The 26603-nt window shown below is 40.0% G+C and overlaps 1 long non-coding RNA gene across 2 annotated transcripts in view; it reads right to left on the reverse strand.

The window, feature by feature from the left end:
• Positions 1-14602, reverse strand: part of LOC144377343 (uncharacterized) — a 71103-nt gene extending 56501 nt beyond the window's left edge. Inside the window, exon 1 of one of the 2 annotated variants that reach the window (XR_013438256.1) lies at positions 14184-14602. This is a non-coding gene — a long non-coding RNA (uncharacterized LOC144377343). The remainder of the gene's footprint in view (positions 1-14183) is intronic. The other variant, XR_013438257.1, reaches the window with a different exon arrangement.
• Positions 14603-26603: the final 12001 nt, after the last annotated feature.

The following is a 26603-nucleotide window of genomic DNA, read 5'->3' on the forward strand; positions in this document are numbered from 1 at the left end:
GAACATAGACACAACATATCAAAATCTCTGGGACACTATGAAAGCAGTTCTAAAAGGAAAATTCATTGCATGAAGTTCATTCCTTAAAAGAAGAAAAAGTCAACAAATAAATGAACTCACTTTACATCTCAAAGCCCTAGAAAAAGAAGAACAAATCAGCAGCAAAAGCAGAAGGCAATAAATAATTAAAATTAAACTGAAATCAATGAAATGGAAACAAAAAAAATGAAAAAATTGACAATACAAAAAGTTGGTTCTTTGAAAAACTAAAAATTGACAGACCTTTAGCTATGCTAACAAAGAGAAGGAGAGAGAGAACACAAATTACCAGCATATGTAATGAAAAGGTCATATCACAACAGACATTACAGACATACAGAGGACAATTAGAAATTATTTTGAAATCTTATACTTGAATAAAATAGAAGATAATGAAGGCATTAGCAAATTTATTAAGTCATACAACTTGCCCAGACTGAATCAGGAAGATATACACAATTTAAACAGACCAATATCAAGTGATGGAATAGAAGATGCCATCAGAAGCTTACCAACCAAGAAAAGCCCAGGACCTGATGGTTACACAGCCAAGTTATACAAGACCTTTAAATAAGAACTAATATCAACACTCTTCAATTTATTTCAGGAAATAGAAAAGAGGCAGCACTTCCAAATTCATTCTATGAAGCCAGTATCACCCTGATTCCAAAACAAGGCAAAGACACATCAAAGAAAGAAAACTTTAGACCAATATCTCTTATGAACATGGGTGCAAAAATTCTCAATAAAATTCTGGCAAATTGAATACAAAAACATATCAAAAAAATTGTACACCATGATCAAGTGGGATTCCCAGGTACGCAAGGTTGGTTCAACATAAGAAAATCAATCAATGTAATTCAGCACATCAATAGACTCAAAGATAAGAATCATATGATCATCTCAATAGATGCAGAAAAAGCATTGACAAAATACAGCACCCCTTCATGTTCAAAACACTAGAAAAACTAGGAATAAATGGAACATAGCTCAACATCATAAAGGCTATCTACACTAAGCCCCAGGCCAAAATCATTCTAATTGGGGAAAAACTGAAGGCATTCCTCTAAAAACTGGAACAAGACAGGGATGCCCTCTCTCACCACTTCTATTTAACATAGTCCTTGAAAACTGGCCAGAGCAATTAGACAGACAAAAGAAATTAAAGAGATACGAATAGGAAAAGAAGAAATTAAATTAGCACTATTTTCTGATGATATGATTCTATACCTAGAAGACTCAAAAAGCTGCACTGGAAAACTTCTAGAACTAGTAAACAAATTCAGCTAAGTAGCAGGTTATAAAATCAACACCCATAAATCAAAGGCATTTCTGTACATCAGTGACAAATCCTCTGAGACAGAAATTTTCAATAGCCTCAAAAAAAACCCAAAAAACCCTTGGGAATCAATTTAATGAAAGAAGTGAAATATCTATACAATGAAAACTACAGAACCCTAAAGAAAGAAATCAAAGAAGACTTTAGAAGATGGAAAGATCTACCTTGCTCTTGATAGGCAGAATTAATATTATCAAAATGACCATACTTCCAAAATCACTATACAGATTTAATGCGATTCTGATTAAAATCCCAATGGCATTCCTCATAGAAATAGAAAAGGCAATCATGAAATTCATCTGGAAAAATAAGAGACCCAGAATAGCTAAAGCAATCCTTAGCAGGAAGAGTGAAACAGGTGGCATCACTATATCAGACCTTAAACTATACTACAGAGCAAGAGGAACAAAAACAGCATGGTATTGTCACCAAAACAGGCTGGTAGACCAATAGTACAGAATAGAGGACACAGAGATTAACCCACATAATTACAAGTATCTTATATTAGACAAAGGTGCCAAAAACATGCATTGGAGAAAAGATAGCCTCTTCAACAAATGGTGCTTGGAAAACCATATGCAACAAAATGAAATTAAACCTCTATCTCTCACCATGCACAAAACTCAACTCAAAATGGATCAAGGACCTAGGAATTAAACCAGAGACTCTGCATCTAATAGAAGAAAAAGTAGGCCCTAATCTTCATCATGTGGAATTAGGCCCCAGCTTCCTTAATAAGACTCCCACAGTGCAAGAATCAAAACCAAGAATCAATAAATGGGATGGAATCAAACTAAAAAGTTTTTTTCAGCAAAAGAAATAATCTTTGAGGTGAACAGAGAGCCTACTTCCTGGGAGCAAATTTTTATTATAGAATCTTCTAGAGTATATAAAGAACTTAAAAAAACTAAACAACAAAAAAACAAACAGCCCAGTCAATAAATGGGCCAAGGACCTGAATAGACAATTCTCAGAAGAAGATATTCAGTCCATCATATGGAAAAATGCTCATCATCTCTAAGAAATGATGAGAAATGCTTATCAAAACTACTCTAAGATATCATCTCACTCCAGACATAATGGCAGCTGTTATGAAGACAACAACAATAAGTGTTGGTGAGGATGTGGGGAAAAGGCACACTCCTATACTGCTGGTGGGACTGCAAATTGGTGCAGCCAATATGGAAAGCAGATGGAGATTCTGGGAAATCTGGGAATGGAACCACCATTTGACCCAGCTATCCCTCTCCTCAGTCTATACCCAAAGGACTTAAAAACAGCATACTACAGGGACACAGCCACATCAATGTTTAAAGCAGCACAATTCACAATAGCTGTGGAGCCAAACTAGATGCCCTTCAGTAGATGAAGGGATTAAAAAAGTGGATATATACATAATGGAATTGTACTCAGCAATAAAAGAGAATAAAATCATGGCATTTGCAGGTAAATGGATAGAGTTAGAGAAGATAATGCTAAGTGAAATTAGCCAATCCCAGAAAAACACATGCCAAATGTTTTTTCTGATATAAGGAGGGTGAATCATATTGGGATAGGGAAGGAGACCATGGGAGGATTAGATGAATTCTAGATAGGGAAGAGGGGCAGAGGATTAGCAAGGATGTATTATCCAAAGTACATGTATGAAGACATGAATTGATGTGAACATACTTTATATACAAACAGAGGTATGAAAAATTGTTCTATGAGTATAATAAGAATTGACATGCATTCTGCTGTCATGTATTTAAAAAAATAAAACCAATAAAAAATTTTTAAAAATGTTATCAGGTATATATTATACAATGGGACATATTTAAAAATAAAGGTAGAGGTTGGAATTTTAAAGCTGTCAAAAATCATCAACTGCCTCCTTTAGCCTTGACTCAAAGGGAAAAAAACAGCCTCATTTTTACAGAAACTTAATTTATAAATCATAATTCTAAGAAATGATAAATTCGTCAAAATTCAAATCTTATTTGATGGATTAAACAACAGATTAGTCCTAACTCAAGAGACAGCTATTTTACAATAGTTCTGAAAATAGTTGGGAGGTGCAACCCTTCGGAAATAGATTAAGGACATAGATGATGGAATTGAATAGTCTAATAATACACATTCTGCTGCAACCAAAGAACATCATAACCACAATGCAAACAGCATCTTAAAATCAACCATAAAGTAAAGCCCTGTATACACAAAGGAAAAGCAAATGAGCTAAAAGTAGACTTCTCAACAACGGAAATCAAAGAACATTAATATAATAACTTCAAATTAATATAGCATTAATATAATAACTGGTGAAAAGCAAATGTGGACCTGTAATTTTATACCTACTAAGTTACCTTTCAAGAAGGAAATAACAACTAATCAAATGAATTCTTAATGCCAGCAGGTGTCACTAGAGCAATGTCTAAAGGATTAGTTCCAGGACAAAGAAAAATGACTTCCAAAGCAAAGTCTGAGATACGGGAAGAAAACAAGGGGCTAGAGTTGTGGCTCAGTGATAGAACACTTGCTTAAAATGCGAGAGGCCCTGGGTTCAATCTCCAGTAATGCAAAAATTAAAGAAAAGCAAAGAAACAAGTACTATCTATATAAAACAATAATTGTGATACTGAATAATTTATATATTACATAAAATCTCACAATTCAGGGATCGAGGGAGGGACACCTTTGTGGTGATTCTAGAACCTTGAATTCAGAATGCCAATGAAGATACTAATTGACTTTGGACTTTATTAAGTATGTGTAGTATAGAAATAATAGCACAGCATAAAATGGTGGAAGAATATATAAATATACCAATAATCACCATATATAAGTAGGTGAAAGGTAGGGATTATGAAAACGGATTTTTATAAAGTTCTCTCTCTCTTTTTATCTATATATAGATAAAAATGTGGCATATATACATAATGGAATATTACTCAGCAGTAAAATAAAATAAAATAATGGCATATAGCATTTGTAGGTAAATAGATGGAGTTGGAGAAGATAATGCTAAGTGAAATTAGCCAATCCCCCCCAAAACAAATGCCAAATGTTTACTCTGATATAAGGAGGCTGACTCATAGTGGGGTAGGGAGGGGGAGCATGGGAGGAATAGATAAATTCTAGATAGGGCAGAGGGCATGGGAAGGAAGGAGGCAGGGGGTTATAAATAATGATGGAATCTAATGGACATCATTATCCAAAGTACATGTACGAAGACATGAATTGGTGTGAATATACTTTGTATACAACCAGACATATGAAAAATTGTGCTCTATATGTGTAATATGAATTATAAGGCATTCTGCTTTTTAAAAATATTTAACTATTTAATAATAGTTTTAGGTGGACCAATATCTTTATTTTACATTTATATGGTGTTGAGGATCGAACCCAGTGCCTCGTGCATGCTAGGAGAGCATTCTACCACTGAGCCTCAATCCCAGCCCCCCATTCTGCTTTTATATATAAAAAATAAATTAAATAAAGATGAAAAAAAGTAAAAATAACATAGACTACAAAAAACACTAACGCAAAGAAAGCTGAAGTTATTTCATCAATATTTGAGAAAAGTGACTTTAAAATAATAATCACCTTTAGAGAAGAAACATGGCTCCTCCTGAATGATACAGTTCTTAATGTGCCATGAAGATGGTTCAGTCTAAACTTGATGCACTTAATAAAATACCATTATAATTATAAAGCAAACTAATATTTGGCAGAAACAGGAAAAATTTAATAAAAGGGGGACTGTGACTATTATTTTCAAGAATTTTAATGCTGTTTTTATCATGTGGGTGATTGAATGAAAACAAAACAACTTTTGTGTAAATGTACTTAATTGGTCTGAAAATAAAGAAATATAAAAATTTAAAAAAATATATAATTCAAACAGACACAAAGAAAAAGAACAATCAAGAAGATTTTCTCAGGAAAATGAACAAGATTGACTTAATGGACAAAATAGTGGATGATATTTCCAAAGCTCCAGGTATTGTTATAAGTGCTTCATGCATCTTAACTAATTAATTTTAATTCTTCTGAAAATAAGAGACAGATACTATTATAAGCTCCATTTTACAGATGCTGAAACTGAAGCATGAACAATTAAATTGTTCTGCCCTGTTTCTTAATTTTAAGAGACAGTAAATAGACAGAGTGTAGATTTGAAACTGAAGTTCTAGATGCTTCATTTTAAAGTGCCATACCATTTTACAAACAATTATTAATTACATATTTTTAACTATATGGACACCATATACATACATGTTTTTAAATCAATAATTATCTTGAGAAGAATAGTCCTCATATAGCATGTTTTCTGACTATAATGAGCAATTGAGTTAATAATTAATAAAAAGCTATTAACTGAAACATCATGTGAATTCAAGAATTCAAACTTATTATATAAATCATAGATCAAAGAAATAACAAAGAGTTATAGTGAAACTACTATGATAATACAAATAGTGACCTATCAAAATTTAGAATATGGCGAAAATAGTACTTCAAGAGATATTTATTGTCATTTAATCATATTAGAAAATAAAATTTGTTTATGTCAAATATGTAAACATTTAGCTTAACTAGTTATGAACTAATTAAGGAAAAGAGAACTAATGGATTAAGATAACTTTTATGACCAAAATATAATGAAATTTAAACAAAGATTAAAAACAAAATCAACAAGGGCATAAGGTGTTGTTGAATCTCCAGCAATTAGAGAAATGCAAATCAAAACTACACTGAGATTCTATCTCACTCCAGTCAGAATGGTGATTATCAAGAATACAATCAACAATAAATGTAGGCAAGAATATGGAGGAAAGGATACACTCATATGTTGCTGGTGGGACTGCAAACTGGTGCAACCACTACGGAAAGCATATGGAGATTCCTTAGAAAACTTGGAATGAAACCACCATTTGTCCCAGCAATCCCATTCCTCAGTTTATACCAAAAGGACTTAACATCAGCATACTACAGTGACCCAGTCACTTCAATGTTTATAGCAGATCAACTCACAGCAGCTAAACTATGGAACCAAGTGTCCATCAACACATGAATAGATAAAGAAAATGTGGTATGTGTGTGTGTGTATATATATACACACACACACACACACACACACACACACAACAGAATATTACTCAGCCTTAAAGAAAAATGAAATTATGGCTTTTACCAGTAAATGGATGGAACTGGAGAATATGATGCTGAGCGAGATTAGCCAGTCCCAAAGAACCAAAGGCCAGATGTTTTCTGAAATATGCAGAAGCTAATTCACAGTAAAGGGGGGCAGCTAGGGAAGAACAGAGGTACTTCGGATTAGACAGAAAGGAGTGAAAGGAGGAGAGAAGGTAGAGAGGTAAGAATGACAGTAGAATGAATCGGACATTATTAGCCTATGTTCATATGTGATCACATGGACTGTATCACTCTACATCATGTACAACCCGAAGAATGAGAAGGTATCCTCCATTTATGTATGATGTGTCAAAATGAATTCTACTGTCGTGTGTAACTAATTAGAACAAATTTTAAAATGTTTTTAAAAAGTCATAATAAAAGATAGTGCAGAAAATGTTAATGAACTCTGTAAACCTCTAGTAAGGATTTTCAAGATGAACAAAGAAACCACACTAGGAATGAAAAGGGAGAAATGACTACAGATGCCAACAAAGCCATGAGAATATCACCACCAATTTTATGCTATAATTGATAACACAATGAATGTATTTCTAAATAAATATGGTCCATTAAAAGTGACTTCATAAGAAACAGAAAGTCTGAATTGCTTTATACCATTAAGAAAAATAAATAAATAAATAATTGGAAGTCCTCCAAAAGTCATCTTTGGGATATCGAAGGGAGCAAACCTTAAAGAGAAAGCTAAAAGCACTCACATCAAGATTTAAAAATCAGACACATAAATTGAACTATGGAAAGACCCTAAAATTTCCCACTTTCTTCTTCTTCTGATCCCTGGGGAGAGGTCAGAAATCTTTCTTAGTCAAGGAAATGGCAGTGGATATTCTAGATTTCTGTTGAAGCCGCAAAACTCTGTCACTGTAGTAAAAGCGGCAATAGACTATATATAACAGAGTGGGTTTGGCTGTGTTCCAACAAAACTTTATTCATAAGAACAGTTGGTGGACTGTATTTTTTCCTTGGGCTCTATTTTGCTGAATCCTGATCCAGTGGGGATGATTCTTAATCTACTGGGCATTGAAAATATCTGATGCTTGATTTCTTCTATTCTCAGATCCTCTGATTTAATTGCTATGTCATGACTTCTGGGCATCAGAATTGTTTTTTTTTTTTTTTTTAAGTTACTAAGGTTTTTCAGCAAAGTCCCACGTGACTGAGCCTGTGCAGAAGAAACCAGGGTAGTTTACTCACTGCTGGGAGCAAGTGCCTGGGGCCAAATTGCATTGCACTATGTTATCAGCAAGAAATAAAGTTTTATTCTGAAAAGCCTTTGGGACCTTGATGGGTTTGATACAGAAATTAAATTACCTTGACTAATACAGTAATTGGTAACAGAAATGACTACATTGCCACAGAAAATAAAGATGTGTTTCTGGCTTCGTGGTTGGTCAGCTGGGAAACTGATACCAGAGGGTGAGCAGACGAGGGGCTGATATGTAGTACAAGAGCATTTGGTAAAATAGTTACACGCAATAATTTGCAAAGCAGACCATTTGCTGGGAGAACTGTCGTTTTAGGGGACTTGGTTGGAAAGAAACAGACAATAAGGATACCTTGACTTCTTTTGGTCCACATGGACGAGATGTCACGAGAGAAAGGGGTAGACTTTACAAGGAACGTCCAAGTGTGGAAGCTCTAAAGAAAGAGAATTACAAGGATTCCAGATGTTGGGGGCATTAAATGTTAAAGGTCTCATTACTCTCAGATCTCAAGCAGCAAAAGATACAAAAGGAAAACAATTTTAAATCGTAAAAGAATCCAGCAAATATTAACAATTAACAGAAGCAAAAGTGATTCAGACATCCAGTAAGAAGCATTTGGAAAGAGCTTCCCTTCTCTCTCGAGCTTATTATCCCAGATAACCTCAGGTTGCTGCCAACACATAAAGAGGGAACATGAAACAGCCTGCGGGGAGGAAGCAAAAAAACAGAATTTAAAAACCATGTCTGGGACATAATGTTGGGTGTAGTCACTGGTACATGCAACTGATGGGAATCCAATAAGTCATAAGCTCTGATGTTTTGCATGAAACAATATTGCCAAGAAACCACAAGCCTGATCCCAAACCCTGAAAGTTCTTGGCAAACCTTAAAACAACCTTTGGCCTGGAAACAGACTGCAAAGTATGAGTGGATCCCAAGAAGGGCATTCCCCAGCACCCACTTCAAAGGTGGCTCAGAGTGCAATGGACAGAAAAGAATCACGGAGTCTGGAGTTCAAAGTCAGAGAACAAGGCTTGAGAAAGTCTTGCTCTGAGAATAGAGTTAGTCTATCAATGAACTTTCTCAATTCTCCACAGAGAGTCTTCCCAATGTTTTCTCATGGAGATTTCAAATTAGCTCTATCCCGTAGCTGCTATGTGTCTCCATTCACTCTCTTTCTGAATAGGTTCCCATGACATGAGCACTCACGTTCAGAGCTGATGGGGAAGACCATACATCCGCCAAGCCTATTGGACTTTGAGATGGTTGAACTGGCTTTATTTCCCTTCTGAAGAGACTAAGTATATTCTAAGTATAGGAAGAAGTAATGAAATGAATATTCAGTAACTACAGGTGAGGTCCAAAGCATGAACAATGTAACATGTTCTGTAAGATTTGCTTCCTTTCCCTGTTGGAGATACACACATACACAAAAAACAAACAGAAACAAAAACTGTATTTTTCAGCTTCAATTGTAATTAACAGCACAAAGGAATAAAGGAATCTATGTAGCAGTTATGAGTGCTGCTTCCAAACCCAGCCTGTAAAACTTCCCGTGTGATCCTTCACATACCCCTTCTCCTATCCTCTACAGCTGGATGCAGTGAATCCAGAGGATGAATGAAAGGTGCAGAGGGTGTTGGAGCCATTACAAGGAAGGTGCAAGTGTCCTTGAATGAGAACTTGCTGAGAGTCCTTCCCTGTTGCGAACCTGTATGGACGGTAATGCGAATGAGAAACAAACATGTACTGAATTGAGAGAGTAAGATCTAAAGGTTGGTGGGTACAGCAGTTGGACTTGTATTATTTAATACAGTGTGCTTTCTTCCAGCCCTGAGCTGATAGTAAGAGGATTTGTAATAATAAGATCTTTTGGGAGATCTGTTGAAGATCTTTGAAATGAATTCCTTACAAATTCGAGATCTAGAAGACCATGTTTGGGCTGAGTCTGAGAAATCTAAAGCTGAGTGCAGAATGAAGACTAACTGGCTTTATAAAACACAGAAAGGAAAAGAAAGGGCTGGCAAACTCTTTTGGGTGGGAGCCTAGAGGGGTGCAGTTGGAGAGTTTTTCAGAGCAAGGGGGTCACTGATTATTTGCCAGGCAACGTATGTGGGCCAAGTAAGAAACAGACCCAAGTGGACACTTGGTGGGTCCTGTTTGATAGAAACCTGGAGGAACAAGAACTCAGCACAAAGAGGTGTGCAGAGTACCAATGAAGGTCAAAAGAATGAGGACAGATCTCCAGAAACCTCCCGGAATAGAACTGGAGAAGCTTGGGGTCAAGGAAACTGCAGGCATAGTGGAACCAAGGAGGAGTTCAGAAAGTGCTTCAAGAGGAAAAAACAAAACAAAAGAACCAACTTTAATCTTCTGCTCTGCCTACAGAAGGAGAAGTGAGTCCCCCTGCACCTTTATCTCAGAGGGAGACAGGACAGAAGGCAGCTCATGGAAAATGTAGTCCCACTATTCAGGGCATGTGAATTCTGCTCCCTAGCAAGTAACCCAAAGAAGCCAATGACTGAGAAGGAATTTAGTGTTTGTCTACCACGAGCTGATGCAGGTTGATTGCAGTTCAAGCAGACACACAGGCTGAGGGAGGATCTACCTAGATACCTAATTCTAAAGGTCAAATGTCATTGTATGAGCATTACATGAGTCACTGTATGATCACTGTCCTGTGGGTTTCAGCTGTCATGTCTTTAAAATGGAAATTCGTGTTATGGGGCAGGAAAACCAATACCAATATCAGTATTTCTCAAATTGTATTCCAACAAATGTGACTGAGCTTCTGTCCAAAGTGTCTTCTTGCGTGACAGTAAAATGACCACTAGAGGGAAGCAGCGGACAGGTGGAGAGGCTCTTTACAGTGTGGGTAATTTACTCTCCCTGGGTCAGAAGGGTTTGATGTAAACAGGTAGTTTTAGAGGGACTTGGGGCCAAGAAACCTGGCCAGTGTCAAGTTGCTTCATGGACTTTGAGTCAACCATCGTTGGGTCCTCTGTGTCCCTGAGCCTCTGCAGGCACAGCAGGGCCTTGCGTTTCTTTCTCCTCCTTTCCCAGTGATTCTCTGTTGGTAAACCTAACTGTGGAGCAGAAGCCCCTCAGTGGGCTGAGAGCAGAGCTTCTCTGCATCTATCCAGCTTGTTCTCTGGCCCTCATGAGACACATTGCTCTTTTCCAAGTCAAAGGGGATCAATTTTGCCTGCCAAAGCTAAACCTTCATCTTCTATAAACAGAGAAATAGATCCTGATTCCATGAACCTTGATAAATGCACGTATCTTTATTTGAACATGTAACTGCAGAGATGTAAATATAAACAATAACGTATTTCACAAATAGAGATGAAGGGGGATGAGTCAACAGAGGACAGAGGAAAGCAAGAGTTTGTCAATCAAAAATCCAGAGCCCAACTCCCAGTTCTCTCATATATTTCCAGGTTTTGGTAGGTTACTTAGTCTCTCAGGGCCTCAGGTTCTTATCTGCACAAGGATAAGTGTGCATACCTATCTATCAAGGTGGAAGAAAATAATATAGACAAATCTAGGGGCATGATAGCACCTACATATTCATTTGGAGAAAATCATGATGTGGGAAGACCTGCAGTCTGGTACAGCGGAGTAAGTGAGAACTTTGGGATGTATCAACCATGTTCTAACCATTTCTGCCATTTACAGACCGTGTGATGTTGGCCTTGTCATTGACCCATGTTTAACCTCAGACTCTCAGTTGGAAAATCAAGATGTTGAAGCTACTTGTGTCGGAATCTAAGGGAGAGACACGAAGATGATAAGAAGTAGATGGTATCAAGAGAGCAGAGACCAATGGTGGTTATTTCCCATATTTGACTGTTTTCTTAATGCAATCTTCATCACCAACCCGTTAAAGCAGAGTTTGGTATTGCCATTTTACAGGACAAGAAACTGAGAGTTACAGAGTTTAAGCAACTTACTTAGGAGCATAGAGTTCAAAAGCAGAGTGTGCTTGGTTTCTGATGGAATGGTCCTTGACTTCATGTCTCTGCAGGACTGTGTGACTGTGTTGACCCATGCGGACTCACACAGCTCCTTTCTGAGGTTCCCTTCAAAGGGTGCCAGTGCCTCTGCAGCCCCTCTCTGAGGCTTAAAGGGCAAGTTTGCCTTGCCCACTTTCTCCTCTCAGTGTGTGCACTGCCCGCAAATAACCTGTAGATGGTGCTAACATCCTTCCTTTTTGGTTTGCTCTGCCAGCTACAAGGTGAATTAAAAATTCACCTTCTACATCAACAGACTTAAATGTCTACATAAATTTCAGCTTGTGAGAATCATACACATGTAAAGATTTTTTAAAAATATATATATTCAGGGCAAACTTTGAGGGCTTAGTTATCTGGCTTAAAAATGCAGACCAACTCTATAAATTTGCTGTCTGAGGCCCCTCTATGGCCACAGCACAGCACTCTGTGTGTCTCTGCTCCAGGGTGAGCTGGGGATTATTAGCAGCCTTTTCTCTGAGTGTATAGATCGATGGACTTGCAAGATCCCACCAGCCCTCCAAGGCTTCTCCTTACTGCTCTGGGTGAGACACGGAATGCAGAGGAGACTTCCAGCTGATGTGAGGCTAAATCAGGATGTTCCAGGGGACGAGATGGCTCCTGACCCCAAATTCTTTCACTTCTACCTGTCACAAACACCGATAACGCCATCACTTGGTGAAGGCAAATATAACACCACCCATTACCAACTTCCAAATGGCCTTTTCAGTTATTTTATTCCATTCACCTGAATTAAGAGGCTCACAGATATTTAATCCATTTTACAGAGAAATTTAGTCTCAAGAGAGTAAGTGAATTCCTAAGAGTCTATCAGCTCTTCATTGAAAAGAAGAAGAGTATGTGGTGGTGCATACTGAATCCCGGCTAAACAGCAGGCTGAGGCAGGAGGACAGCAAAGTCAAGGCCCACATGGGCACCTTAGGCAGACCCTGTCTAAACAAACAAACAAACAAGGTGGAACTTGAACCCAGACCTAAGCCTCATGATTACAAACTAATGCTACTACAAAACACCTGTAATACGTCTTGAACAAGTATTTACAATGACAAGCCTTCTCTTGCTACTTCTTTTCCTTTCTGATTGCCTCTGAATGTCACCTTTCTCCAAAACCCAGTCTCTGGAGGGGGAAAAAACAACCCTACCTCCCTCGGTTCCTCCTCTCTCTCGCCCTCCCTGCATCCTAGTGCCCCACCCAGCAGTAAATGCTGTGGGAGGCAACAGAGAAGACACTGTCTGTGTTCCATGGCTACAGAACACCAGAGCTGGAAGGCATCCCTGCGATTATCTCATCTAACCAGCTCCTTTTCACTTCTAAGGAAACCATGCCAGAAAGGAGTGGGAATGTTCCCATAGATGCTGCCATGGTATGGTTGCAATAACCTACTTTTCATTAGAGCCGTCTACACTTTGGTGAGTTTGGAAACCACATTCATGCCAATTGCACTTCCCTTAAAATTGTATCTAAGTTTTTCACTAATGCAGCTAACCCTCAGCCTGCCCTACACATATGATGACCTTGGGATATTTCAATTTTGTGCTCTGAAATTTCCCCAGAGCTGAAATTTTCATGCTGTAATTTTCTTACTTTAGGGTGAGAAAGGTAAAGCAAGTTCACCAAAAACCTGAGTCATAATGGGTCTTTTTATTCTTGATTTCTCGTCCACACTTTTTTTATCCTGCATTTGAAGTGTGTACCGTGTATTACCATTGTCTTTTCTCTTGCCTGATTCTCCCCAGGAACAGAATACCCTTCAGGAAAAGAATGAAATCTTGGGTATCTTTGTAATTCTGGAGACGACTATTGTTTTTGGCAAAGAATAGATGATCAATAATTAATGGCCAGATTGAATGACAGTGCATTGAATTGGACCTACACATCAAGACCCACCTCCCTGGCTGTGTATCATCGGGATTTTAAAATCTAGACAGACATAGAAAAGGCAGCTAGCTATCCATAGATATTTAAGATCTATATCTTAGATATCAATATCTATGTTTAAGAGCCTTATCATAGGTATCTCCAATTTTGGGGGTTTAACAAGTAGTTTTCCAATTCTGCCCTCAAGGTCCTTATAGCCCTGCAAGTCAGATAAGAGCAAAGGAATTAATTATGGTTCCACTACCTAGAATATGCTAATTTGGCCAATATGTATGGAGCCTTTTCCATGTAGAAAAATAAACAACCTGGAATTCTAAACACTACAAAATTCCTACGGGCAGCCACAACTCAGAGCACCCACCCTGGAGGAGGAGCGGTGGAATCAGGCCTTGAGAGGAGGGCTGGTGTCAGAGGCTCTGGGCCCCTTCTGCCAGGAAGGAGTGCTGCCTCTCCTGCCCCTCTGGCTTGGAGGACGTAGAGCTTACCATTCTCAGAGGTAGAAGGGGCTTTAAGGTCTCCTCCTTCAAGCTTCCATTCTACAGTTGGAGAGACGTAGGTCCGAAGAGGCGAGGTGCATTGGCCCCAGTGCTCCAGAGAGTGAGGGACAGAAGACGGGTCAGGGGTCAGGCCTTCCCACCTAGAGCCCCGTGCTCTTCTCAGCACATTTCTCGCATAATCCACCCGTGCACCTGGTGATTCTTTTCTTTCAAAATCCAGCCAGGACTCGGTTTTCTCTGGGTGGCAGGCAGCCAAGAACCTTGAACTTCTCCATGTTACATTTTGCCCTCTGCAGAATGGGATATTAAAGTATTCACTTGGGGGAGGGGTCATGGGTTCCGTCAATAAATGTTTGTGAATTGCTCTGAGCTATTTGAGCCAGAGGGACTGGAGAAATGGGAGACCCCCAGTGGCCGTGGTGGTGGTATCTGAGCCTTTTTTGAGGTCTTGCCTTTACTCTGCAGAATTAAAGAGATGGTTTAAGTGATAAACTATTCCTTATGAGCTGTATTTGTGTTGAAAGCACAGCATGAGTTCCCTGCATGCTTCCTCCTGCACAGCCACAGCTATGCGCCAATCCTCCTGGGTTCAGAGATGGAACTCTGGTTAAATGCATGGAATTTATTCTTAGTCCTTTTCTTAATTACGACTTTATTTTTATTTCTCTGGTATTCTCTAGGGGAGGGGCTCGGGAGGAGAGGAAAAGGAAGGAAGGAGGCTGGGAAATAGAGTCTCAAGGCTTTTGTCTTGTTTTCTTTCTGAGCTGTTTGCGATCAGTGAAGAAGAAAGAGCTAACAGACCTTGCAGATATGAATGTCATTCCCAAGAAGCCAGAGCTCAGAAGGCGTACAACACATGCAATGAGATCATGACTTGAGGTGGGGGCAATGATTATCTAATAACCCTCCTAGGCTGCTAGGGAAAAAAAAAAAAAAAAACACCTGAACCTTTAATCCACCATTTAGCTCAATAAACAAAGAGGGGGGCTTTCAGGGTAAGAGGGCCGTGTGGTCATACCGAGGAGGTTTTGGCGAGTTGCTGTGCAGTAACCAACACCACTGCTACACTAAGATAGTCATGTGGACTTGCCTCCTGTGTCCAAGCTTGGGTTACAAAACACCAGAAGCCCCATTGGTGTTCATGGTTCCCTTTTTCAAAATCCAGGTCAGAAAATATCAGCAAATGCTTTCTCTGTGTCCTATCTTAGTGAGCGTCCTTGGATGCAGGGCTCATTTAAGGTGAATAAGTAACTTGCAGACACATTCCACCTGCTCTCTCTCCTCTGCCTCCTCCCCCTTCTTCTTTCCTCTATTCTTTTTATTTTCCTTTTCCACTGTGATCATTATGCTATCTACCCTAAGGCTTTTGGCAGGCTCAAGAAGACAGGGGTAAAAGGAAGATGGATTTTTTTTGGGGGGGGGCTACATATTTTACTTGTAAATGCTGGCCTTGGTAGAGACTTGCTCTGGGAAATCCTGCAACTACACAAGACCTAGTTTTTTTTTTTTTTTTATCCACAAAATGAAGAAAATAATCCTTGGCCATCAGCTTCTGGTGTGGATAACCTGAGAGTGAGTGAAAAGAGTAGAGTGTGACCTGGGACAAGGAAGCACTTGATACCTACATTTCTACCTTTCCTGGGATCGCAGGCTCAGGTGGGAGCAGCTGAGAGTTCTGTCCCCTGCAACATGAGAGTTCTGTCCCCTGCAAGCATCTGCATGGCCCTTGGGGAATCTGATCTAAAGACCTTCTCCCTAGGTGTTCCCACCAACAGCCCCTTTCTTGACCCTCTTCCCCGACGGAGCAGTTAAACCATCTGACCAAGGACATAGCGTAGGGGTTAAGAGGAAAGTCTAAGGCATAAGCGAGAAATAGATTGGAGCCCAGGTGATCCACTGACCAGTCCTATGACATTAGAAGAGTGACAAGAACTTCTATCAGAACTCTAGTTGCCACCTCCACATAAATGGGGCGGTACCTACCTCCTACGCCTTTGTGGTGAGCAGCTCAACAGTATGAAGCATTTCAAATGGTACTGGAGCCAGTCAGTGTGGTTGTGATTAGTTTTTTGAGAATGACCCAGAGAGGGTAGTTGCTTGGGGCATGGGGCTCCAGCGAGCAGGAGGGTGGGTGAGCTGCTGGAGACCATGCACCTCCTGAAGCTCTGTGCATCCCCCTCTAAAACTGAAGAGTATTGTGCACACCCATCCCACCTAGCTCAAGTGTCATCTGTCACCTGCCCCATGAAGACCTTCCCAATTTCACCTCCTTCCTCTCATCTCCTTCCAGGAGTGGCCACCCTCTTCACTGAGCTGCTAGAACACTATGTCCCTCTGCTGTGTGGGGGAGTTCTCTCCATCTGGAATGATGGAAGTGGACACTTATGCACTTCTTGCCAAGACAGAAGCCTCCAGAAGGCCATCGCCTTTACCTCTCAATCTATGTCTTGGCACAGGCTTATTTATTCTGTGTTGATGAAATAAACAGGTTGGCAAATGACTGGTCTACCAGTTGCAAGGGAAGTGTCTTACAGTGATTTTTCTGGACTGCATGGGATTCTCTGTGCAAGCAAATGTCATAAGCAATGAGATGTGATGAACCTTGGAAAGTGATTTGCTCTCTTTGGGGGCCTCCAGTAAGATATTTTAGACAGTGGTTTTGAACTCACTTGGCTTTGCCATTCTAAATAAAGTATGATCATTGCTTTGCATCAGCCTCTGTTGAATTCTTAAATGGCAAAGGGATATATTAAGGAAACCAAAGGGAAGACTTTCTCATGCCCTGGATTGGTTATAAAAGTTTTCCAAGTAACTCAATGCCGTTGATTGCTGTCAAAGAACAGACAGGAAGAAAAGATAACTCTATCTCAGATGCTCAGCAATTGAGTGTGTGGAGAGGCTTCACTGTGCTTCTCCTAGATGGCTTTCATAAAATTAGAGTGCTTACTTGAACCCTACTTGAACTAGCTGGAAGCTGGGGCATTCACTACTCAGAGAAGAATTTCTTAAAGGCTCTGGGTTGCTCCCACTTCTTGTCATGGGATGAGCCAAGTTTTATGTCTGTTTATTACTTTGTAGCCCAGCTGGACCCCAGAAGGATGGGGCTGTTGCGACCATGGAAAATAACACAAATGCACACAGACACCAAAACGAAGCCAGAGATCTTCTGGAGGCTTAGATAAACATTTAGTTCCATAAATAAATACATTATCAGACCACACAAAGTAATTCCTACCCAATCTCCTCCTGGAAAGTCACACTCCAAGTAGCCTCTTGAATTTGTGCAGGTACATACAATCAAAACATATTTACTAAATTTGTTTTAATTGCGTGATCAACCTCCAGTTACGTGTTCCAAGAGACCCAGTGATGGGGTCCCTTGTTGCTTCCACAGAGTTGGAATTACAGATAGACAAAATGCACAAATAGAAATCAATGAATAACAAAGCAAGCCAGGCTGAATACCAACTTACGATATATAGGGCATTATATAGGGCAAGAGGTCTGTGTACAATCACTGCTGGATGAGCATTTATTCATTCTTTCCTTTCATAAACAAACACATAAACAAATAAACACAGTGGATCAGACACTCTGCTAGGCACTGAGGATATCGAATAAATTATTCAAGTGTGCATTAATTCCTCCACTTACTGAACAAAAGTTAATGCACATAGTCAGTGAAACACTGTGCTAGTTGCTGGTAAAGGAAAAGGTGTAGACCCTTCCCTCTGGGAGCTCAACTCCTTGAGCTACAGTAGTGTATACTGGGGGAAGAGGATGGTAGTCATCAGTCTTTAATGTCCTTTTTGACAAGAATAAACTAACCAGTGGATTGTAAGATTATGTGGTTCTTTCCCTAAGTGTCAAGTCAAGAAGATGAATGGTAATTTGTAAAAATGGAATAAACCACTGGACTTTGAATTGAAGGCTTTTGGAAGCAAATCCTCTGAGAGTCTCAGAACATAGCACTTGCATGCCTGTGCATGCCTCTGAGAATACAAGTCAGTTCTGTTCATCTCCTTGTACATATACATCTCTTTATAGTTTACAAGGCACTTCCACGTAGACAGTTTTATTTGTTCCACATAGCAACCTTATGAAGTCAGGGGTTTAACATTCTCTTTTTAAAGATAAAGAAACTGAGGTCGCTAGTGTCTGAATTTACTTATTAGTGTCTGTTAGGCACAGAGCTGGGCCCAGAGCCCAGGTCTCCGACTTCCTCTTGGTGCTTCTGAATGACAACAGTATTCATTCATTTGGTGTATGTTTTGAGGAACCAGTCATGGCCCAAGCATTTTTTGAGGTCCTGGGGAAGTCACGAAGAACTAGGCAGAGATCTCAATGATTTACATTTCTTCTCTCGTTCTCACTTAAAAATTATTTGCTAATTTGTAGCTGATAGAGTAGCTTTATACAGAATTTAAATTAAGAGTTACTGGATAAGAAGTTCCTTAGATCAGGCACCAGGTAGGATAAACAGCACTAGATAAAGCACCTTTGTAGCCTCTTGTCAACTCAATCCATCCTACCAACAGCCACACATGGTGTGTAATCTATTTTTATTAATGGAAAAGATTCAGAAAATCACAAAATTATACATATGGTTAACAAAAGATCTGAAACTCTGAACATTTGAGTTCCATTTTCAACCAGCACTTTCTTATAACCAGTCCTTAATACCCTGTTACACTATACCATATATTGTACCCAGGAAGGTGTTCTACTTAGGACAGCAACACAGTCAGTCATTGTAGAATGTGCAAATTGGGCAGGTATTAACTTTGTCTTTGAACATGCTACACAGCCATCCCTAACATCTGCAAGTTGGTCTAGCAGGTAGATTTCCTCTCAGACAGAAGAGCCCAATGAGAGTTCCAGCAATGGGTAAGATTGAGAAGAATTAGAAGAGAGAGCACCAAGGGCTTTGGGGTCAAATAGGCCTAGGTTTAATCTTAATGTCGCCCGTGTATATCTTAGGATGAGTATATTAATTCTTAGAACTAATGGGGTGGTTGAAAGAATAAAGGGCAATGGTATGTGGAAAGCATTTAGCATATGCCTGATCTTTGCTTCTTAAAATTTTAAACAGATATTTTATTTTTAAATTACCATTTAATTGTACAAATTCATGGCATAATGCATAATAATTTGACTCATGTATATAGTGTGTAGTGATCAACTCAGGGTAGTAATACTACTTCTTTTTTGCTATTACAAACTGAGAGGACTGAAGGAACAAACATAGTTTGTTAGTTCATTGCAAATTTTAGGAGAGGGAATTTTAAGTTGTACAAAAATGATAAAATATGGACTGTGCATAGGAACAAAGAAGAGTGCATTGAAAGAGCACCATGAGAACATATTTTAAAAGGTGGCCAATGCCAACCAAAGGGACTCGTGTCTATGCTGTTATTATTAACCAGTCAGGTATTTGATAGACATCACTGTGGAGATGGACAGGAGCAGGGAAAGGATTACACATAGACATGTAGAGAAGCAGATCAAGTGGAAATGGTGTTCACAGAGCGGCCCCACCCCCATCAACTAGTCCTCACAATGGCTGGTATCAAAAGTGCCTGCTCCTTAACTGTGCAAACTGGACCCACTGCAAGTTCACCCAAGACACAAATCTTTATCCTCTGCATGGCTGGGTAGAACATGTACATATATTTCATGATGGATTAGCCTTTTTGGACTGTGGCCACACCATAGAGGTTTTTCTAATCTATTTTGAGTTCTAATTGATTACAGCATTTGGAAAAATGTACAGCAAATTGCTCCGTTAATCAAGGTAAATCAAGCTGATGTCATAGATGCTAAATATATGTCTTTGCAGTAATACTATTTGCATGGCTGGAGCTAAGGCCAATGTCAGTGTTTCCACTTGACAGCAGCTGCCTTCTCAGATGGAGATTGTGGCTTATCTCAAAAAGCCCGTGGTGGTTTATCTCCTAGGCTGGGTTCCTGGGTCCTTCTGCCCACATCTAAAGAAGGGGGTCTTAGAAAATGGTCAGACTACTTTCCTTTGCACAGATTCTAAGGCAATGGGAAGGAAGCCATGCCACAAAGGCTAGGAAAACAGGGAAAGAGATATCAAAGGAGGAGATTTGAGGAAGCCAGAAGGATCCTGGCATGTCATGTCTTTGACTGGTGAGGGATTAAGGGATAAGAGGAAAACATTGCTGTGATATAGATCACAGCATGGAAGAAGACTCAAAGACTATCTGGTCTTTCAAATGAGACCTCTAAAGCATTAAGATGGAAAGATATTTATCAGTGATCACACAGCTAATTAGCTTCAGAGCTAAGATTAAAAATCAGGAGCCCTGACTCTTCATGCAGAGCTTTTTACATGATAGAAAATGTTGTCTGGTTCCTTTAAAAAATGTTTTCCTTCTTTCTCACCATCATCCCTAATATTTATCAGTATCCCCATTGTTCACTATGTGTGAAGTTGTGTCATAAACACTCAATGTTAGTATAGCCGTGAAAGGTTGTTATTAGTTTTCTTCCCATTTTTAGAAGGAGGAAATGGAGGCTCCAAGAGTTGAAGTAACTTGACCAAAGTAACTCTGAAAATGAGTAGCTATAATAGGAATGTGAAGCTGAGAATATCAAATTAATACACTTGATAATCATGGGAGATATCATCACTGATTTTCCAGCACATTCACTTGCCTTTTCAAACAACCCTTTCTGGGTGAAGTTATGCACATTATTTTAGAACTTCACAGTGATGCTAAAAGACACCAAAGTTCAGTCTCTTGCTAACTGAAGGGAAGTCACTCATCAAAGTCTACAGAGCTCACTTTCAGAACCACCATAGGAGGCCTGAATCTTTCCAGAGTGTTCATTAGGTGGAGAATAATGGAGATCAGAGAGAGAACTGAGCTCAGCCTTGTCCCTGAATGACTGTATCCTGATCCTCTCTGGGTCCTAGTTACACATTTGTTTCAGGAACTGAGAATGGAGACTCCCATCATGTGCTGTTATTCTTAGAGAAAGATCAAAGGCAACGGCAACAAAAAAATAGTGATAACACAAAAGCAGAGGGAGAAAATCCAAGAGGACATATGAAAAGCTTCTGAGACCACGAAAGAAGATAGAGACAAAAGGTTGGGAATGAAAGATGGGGATCAGAAGGCTCATCCTCAGGTCAGTGTTGGAAGATGCTGCGTGGCCTGGCGGGGCCGCATCAGTCCTAGATCAAAAGCAGAAGAGTGATGCAATAGCTGTTTGTATACAGATGCTGCCTCCAAATCCCCACATGGGAACATCTGTGGGGGACAAGCACTTGACAAATAAGCAGGCAATTAGGTAGCGGAGCCATCTGTGCCAAGAACAGAGGACCACCAGCGACGGGGAGGCTGCAGGAGTGGGAGAGAGCCATGCCGGAGAGATGTTCTTCCCTTCATGTGAGTCAGACTCTGCAGGAGAGGGGAGGACCATCAGGGACAGAGTTCAGCAGAGAACAACTTCTGCAGCTTGTATTGGGGATGGACCTTGTGATTCTTGGCCTTGCCTAAACACAATCTTTACCCCCAACTTAATTCTACTGGAGTTTCCAGGGGCTGGGGGTCAGCATTAGTATCCTTTTAAGGTTTCTCAGATGATCATGAGGTCCAGCTGAGGCTGAAAACATTCGTTTTGAAATCTCCAAATTTAACTATAGCGGGGGTGATACAAGGTATGGCCATTATATAGCTCTCACTGGTATCTCATTATTGCTTTTTAGAATAACTCCAAGTATGCATTTTGAGTTTTAAAAATCCTAAATTCGATAGTACAGGACTCAAGCAAAGGGCATCAATTCTCTGAAGCAAATGCTGACTACTCCTGTCTCTTCTATTAGTGGACTTTCAACAGGATGAAGGTCTCTTCAAGATTTCATTCTTATCCATTGTCTGGCAAAACTGTAAAATGCTAGGAAGTAAAATGTGATCCTTTGTAGTCCCGTGTTCTGAACACCACTGGCCCACAATACATGATCCATAATAAATGTTGGTTGAACTTCAACCTGATTCTTAAAGAGAAGAAAGAAAGGGAAGGAAGGAAGGAAGGAAGGAGAAAAAGAAAAAGGGAAAAATTAAAGACCACATGGGCATTGATCTTGATGTTAGTCTCTCCATTAGGTAGCACAGCTAATCTATCATCAATATTGCAGATATCCCATCCAAAGTATTTCTCATCCTTCCTTTCTTTCTTTCCAGCCTTAATGCTGGAGCTCAGACTCTCACCATCTCTCACTGGAATGGTTGCCACAGCTGAAAGTGGACCTCTGCACCTCCAGTGTTGGGGCCTTGGTCTGTCTACACTTGAGACAGAGGAATTCACAGCAGACTAGTCTCACCGAGCTCTCCACCTCTCAGAACTTTACAGGCACTTTGACCACAGGACACATAAGACTGCCTGTGACCTTGTCATGGGGACCTCCCCATACTCATCCCTGCATAGGGCCACCTCTCTGCTCCTCTCCACATAACCAAGTTCAAGCCTCAAGCTGTACCTATGCTTGCATTTCCCTCTGCATGTTCTTGACTGTTCTGTATATCAGAACCTTTTCTGCACAGTTGGTTCAATTCCGAACACCACATTTGACCTTCATTCTTCACGTGGTTAGCATCCATTTGTTCCTTAAAACTCAACTCATACACTTCTTCTCCAGGAAACCTTTCCTGAATCCCTCTGCCTTCATTTACTTTAGGTGTTGTACCTTGTTGTTTTTTTCTCTATGATGACATTTCGCATATTGCTGGATCTGTCTAAATGCAGTTCTGAACCTCAGGCAGTAGATCAGGAGTCCTAGGACAGGGGCCTTCTCTGATCCTCCATATGTGAATGCATATATTCAGATATGGAGAATTCCTATGGGTGCTTTGATCCATGCTGAATCATTTATTAAATTTTCTCCCAGAGAATCTGAAACACGATTATGAGTTTTGTCCCCCAAAAGGAGGTTGTTTGCTCTTGTGTATCTTCTCTTGCACTTGCCCACATGGGAAAGCCCACATGAGTGTGCTCAATTCCTACTGGCCAAACAGCTCCTTGGCTGAGGCCAAGGTCCTGAAGGTGGCCCCCTGGGAAGCTCTTGCACACAGGAATGGAACCTTGCAGGAATAGGTCTCTGCCTGCTTTCTTGTCTCTGCACAAAATTGGCTCTGAGTAATGCCTCTGTGATCCTGACCACATCCTCCTCTTCCGCTGCCAACAACATAAGGCCAGAGATGAACCATAGCTCAAGCTCCCAGACCTGGGGGAAGGCTTCTCACTTGCTGAGCCAGGGCCATATTTCAGGAAGGTTCCTTCGATTCCCTTGGGTCTTGGACTAGACTGTGTCCTTCCAGCCCTGTAAAAATAGGACTGTCAACAGCAAGTCAGAAAATATCAATTAAGTGGGCAAAAGATGCCCCCTGCAAAGCGGGGAGGATTGTGAAACTTTCTGAGGGTGATATTTCTGAAGAATTTGCCCTCTATGTTGAGTGACTTTTATACACAGTTACTGCTGATTTCCCCAACTTCCCTGGAAATACTTAGTTTCTATATTTGATTTCACAAAATTAAGCATGATTTGAATTGGAAGGGATGTTAGAGATAATCTGGGCCAATCCAAGCACTTCTGTGTTTTGAGGGGTAGTTGGGGATTTTGATGTTATGGCTGTCCAACATTCAATGTTCTCCTTTTAACCAGACTCCTATTTACATTTAGAGTCTGTGGTGATAGAATTCTAGAATGGCTCCTAAGATCCCTGCTGCCCAGTAGACATTCCCTATATATTCCTCTCCCCTTGACCACAAATAGAACCAGTAGAATCTAACAGAATAGGCTACTACTAAGTCAAGTTTGAGTTAATCTTAAGAAAGAATACCCTAGTTGGGCCTGGCTTAATCATATGAGCCCTTTTAAAAATAATGAATTATTCTCTGGCCTTGAGAATAAAAGGATCTGCCACATTCTGGGAGAGGCAATCATGTACCCAGAACCTGAGAATCTCTTCCAGAACTTACAAGGAACTTAATTCTGCCAACAAGTTCACAATCTTGGAAGAGGACTCTGAGCCTCAGGTAAGATCCCAACCTGGCTGACCCTGGATTTCAGCTTTGTGCCAGCCTGGAGCAAGGAACACAGCCATGCCATGCCTAGACTTCTGACCTACCTGTCGAAATCATAGAACTGGATTGTTTCAGATGCCTAATTGGGTTGTAATTTGTTGTAATAGGAATTGAATGCAGGGTTCATTGCTTTACTGCTAATTATTTAAACAGGACGGTCTTACTCAGACTCCTGCAATGACATGTATCTAGATGCTCAGGATAAGCCCCCTCCTCCATTCTCTTGTCCCCAGGGATTAGGTCAGAGGTGGGCATATTACCCCATGTCCACCAGTGACAGTCCAGCCTACGGCTCTTGTTGAACCTGCTTAAGGAAGCAAAGTGCTTTCTTTTCCCTGAAATCCAACCTGAGAGCATCAAGCTATAGAACTGGAGTCTCCACTCTACTGCCACAATGTGGATGTTGGGGATGAAACCAGTGTGGAAGATGAACAGATGTGAACAATGGAAATAAACAGACTTTTTTTTTCACAGTTTTGAGTCCTTAATCATCCTGAACCTAGAGGAGGGATCACATGCAGAGGTTTCAGTGACCTAAACCTATAACTTCCATATTTTTGTTGAGATTATATGAGACCAAGTTTTTGTCCCATGCAACAGAAATGCTCTATCTGATACATGGGCCAGAGAAAGAGCATGCTGACCCAATCCCATGACTAATATATTGCAAGTTTGATATAAACAGAACCAGGTCTCCTGATACCCTGTAAAAAGGACTCAACATTGTCTCATTGCAATAATTCTCCAGGAACCACAAAATATTAGTTTCCCAGGAAGAGAACACAGTAATAACAAAAGCACTAACAACAACGACATCTTAAGTTCACTGAGTGTTTACTGTGTACCAAGCTCTTCATTATATAATTCATCTATATGATTTAATTTTACATTGCCATAAACATTGTGAATTTTGGATTATAATCACCTTTCTTTCAAAGATGAAAGCAGGGAAGCTCAAACACGATTTCTCTGACTCAGGCAAGATCATCTAGCTGGTAAACTTAAAGAGCCAGGATTGAATCTCTATCTGTCCGGCTCCAAAGTCTATTGTCTCAACTCTCATGTTAATCATTGCTAGAATAAAGCAGACACAAAACAAACCTAGGGCATGTTTCTTTATGACTTCAAATTTATTGCAAGTAGATGTCACGAAGGAATCTTTTTTGATTAATTTGGATCCACGAAAACTGGTGTAGACTTCGCAGCCAATCAACAAGCAGATGCTTGAAGAAATCTTTAATCCCTAATATTGGAATATTAAATTGCACATTTCTCATACCTCGGTTAGGTTATTTCTTAACATGTACAGGAAGTGCATTTGCAAGGCAAAAAAATGTAACTCGATACGTGGGAGGAAAAGGCTCCAGAGCAGCTGAGATGTTTACAACCAAGGCCTGTTTCTGCGTCCAATGCTGTGTGTGTGATCATGGGCAAATGACACCCTTTTGATCTAAGTTTTGAAATCTATAAAATGGAGAAATTTACACTAAAATTGATGAAGAATTTCTGTTCTCTTTTCTGAGGTGGAGTTTCACTCAGTTGCCTAGGCTGGCCTTACGCTCAAGATCCTCCTGCCTCAGCTTTCCCGGTAGCTGGAATGACAGGCATGTACCACCACACCTGATCGGATGAAGAATGTTTTATTTGTAGGAAAAATTGCTACTTTATGAAGACATTTCAGCAAGATCCCAAATATTCGAGATACTTTGGCCAAACCAATACATTCTTCAGTTTGGATCCCGTGGTGGTGGAGCCCTGAAATAAACCTGGGATTTCAGGCCACTGAAACTCTATGGTGCATGGTTAAGCACTGTGTTAAGATGCATATGATACTGTATGTGGCACCCGAAAAGCTCATCCAATGTGCATCACAGATGAGGAAACCGGGCAACAGAAAGGTTGAATATCTTCACCAAGGAACAGAACATGAACTCAAGTCCACCTGATTTCAGAACTTGCCCATCCAACCTAGGCTGGACTGCTCTCTGTCAACTCCCGCCCTGCCACAGTTTCTCAAGTTTTAATTTTGATATCTTTTGGTAAGGAACCTGATGCACCTTCTGGATCAAGACAGAGCACAAATTAAAATTAAGTAAATCATATCCATTTCCAGAGGGAACAAAGCATAATACTGCTTAAAGAGACAAGAGTTGCTTATTCTTGCGTCAAATCTTTTTATTTTGGCTTCCAGTTTTCCTTTGAATGGCAACAGTACCCCTCCCCACTTTTTAAGTGAGTTTAATGGTTTAGAACTATTTTGTGTTTATAGGGGAATTTGAAACCCAATATAGAGCC

This window comes from Ictidomys tridecemlineatus, chromosome 4 (genome assembly GCF_052094955.1).
Source record: "Ictidomys tridecemlineatus isolate mIctTri1 chromosome 4, mIctTri1.hap1, whole genome shotgun sequence".
NCBI lineage: Eukaryota > Metazoa > Chordata > Mammalia > Rodentia > Sciuridae > Ictidomys > Ictidomys tridecemlineatus.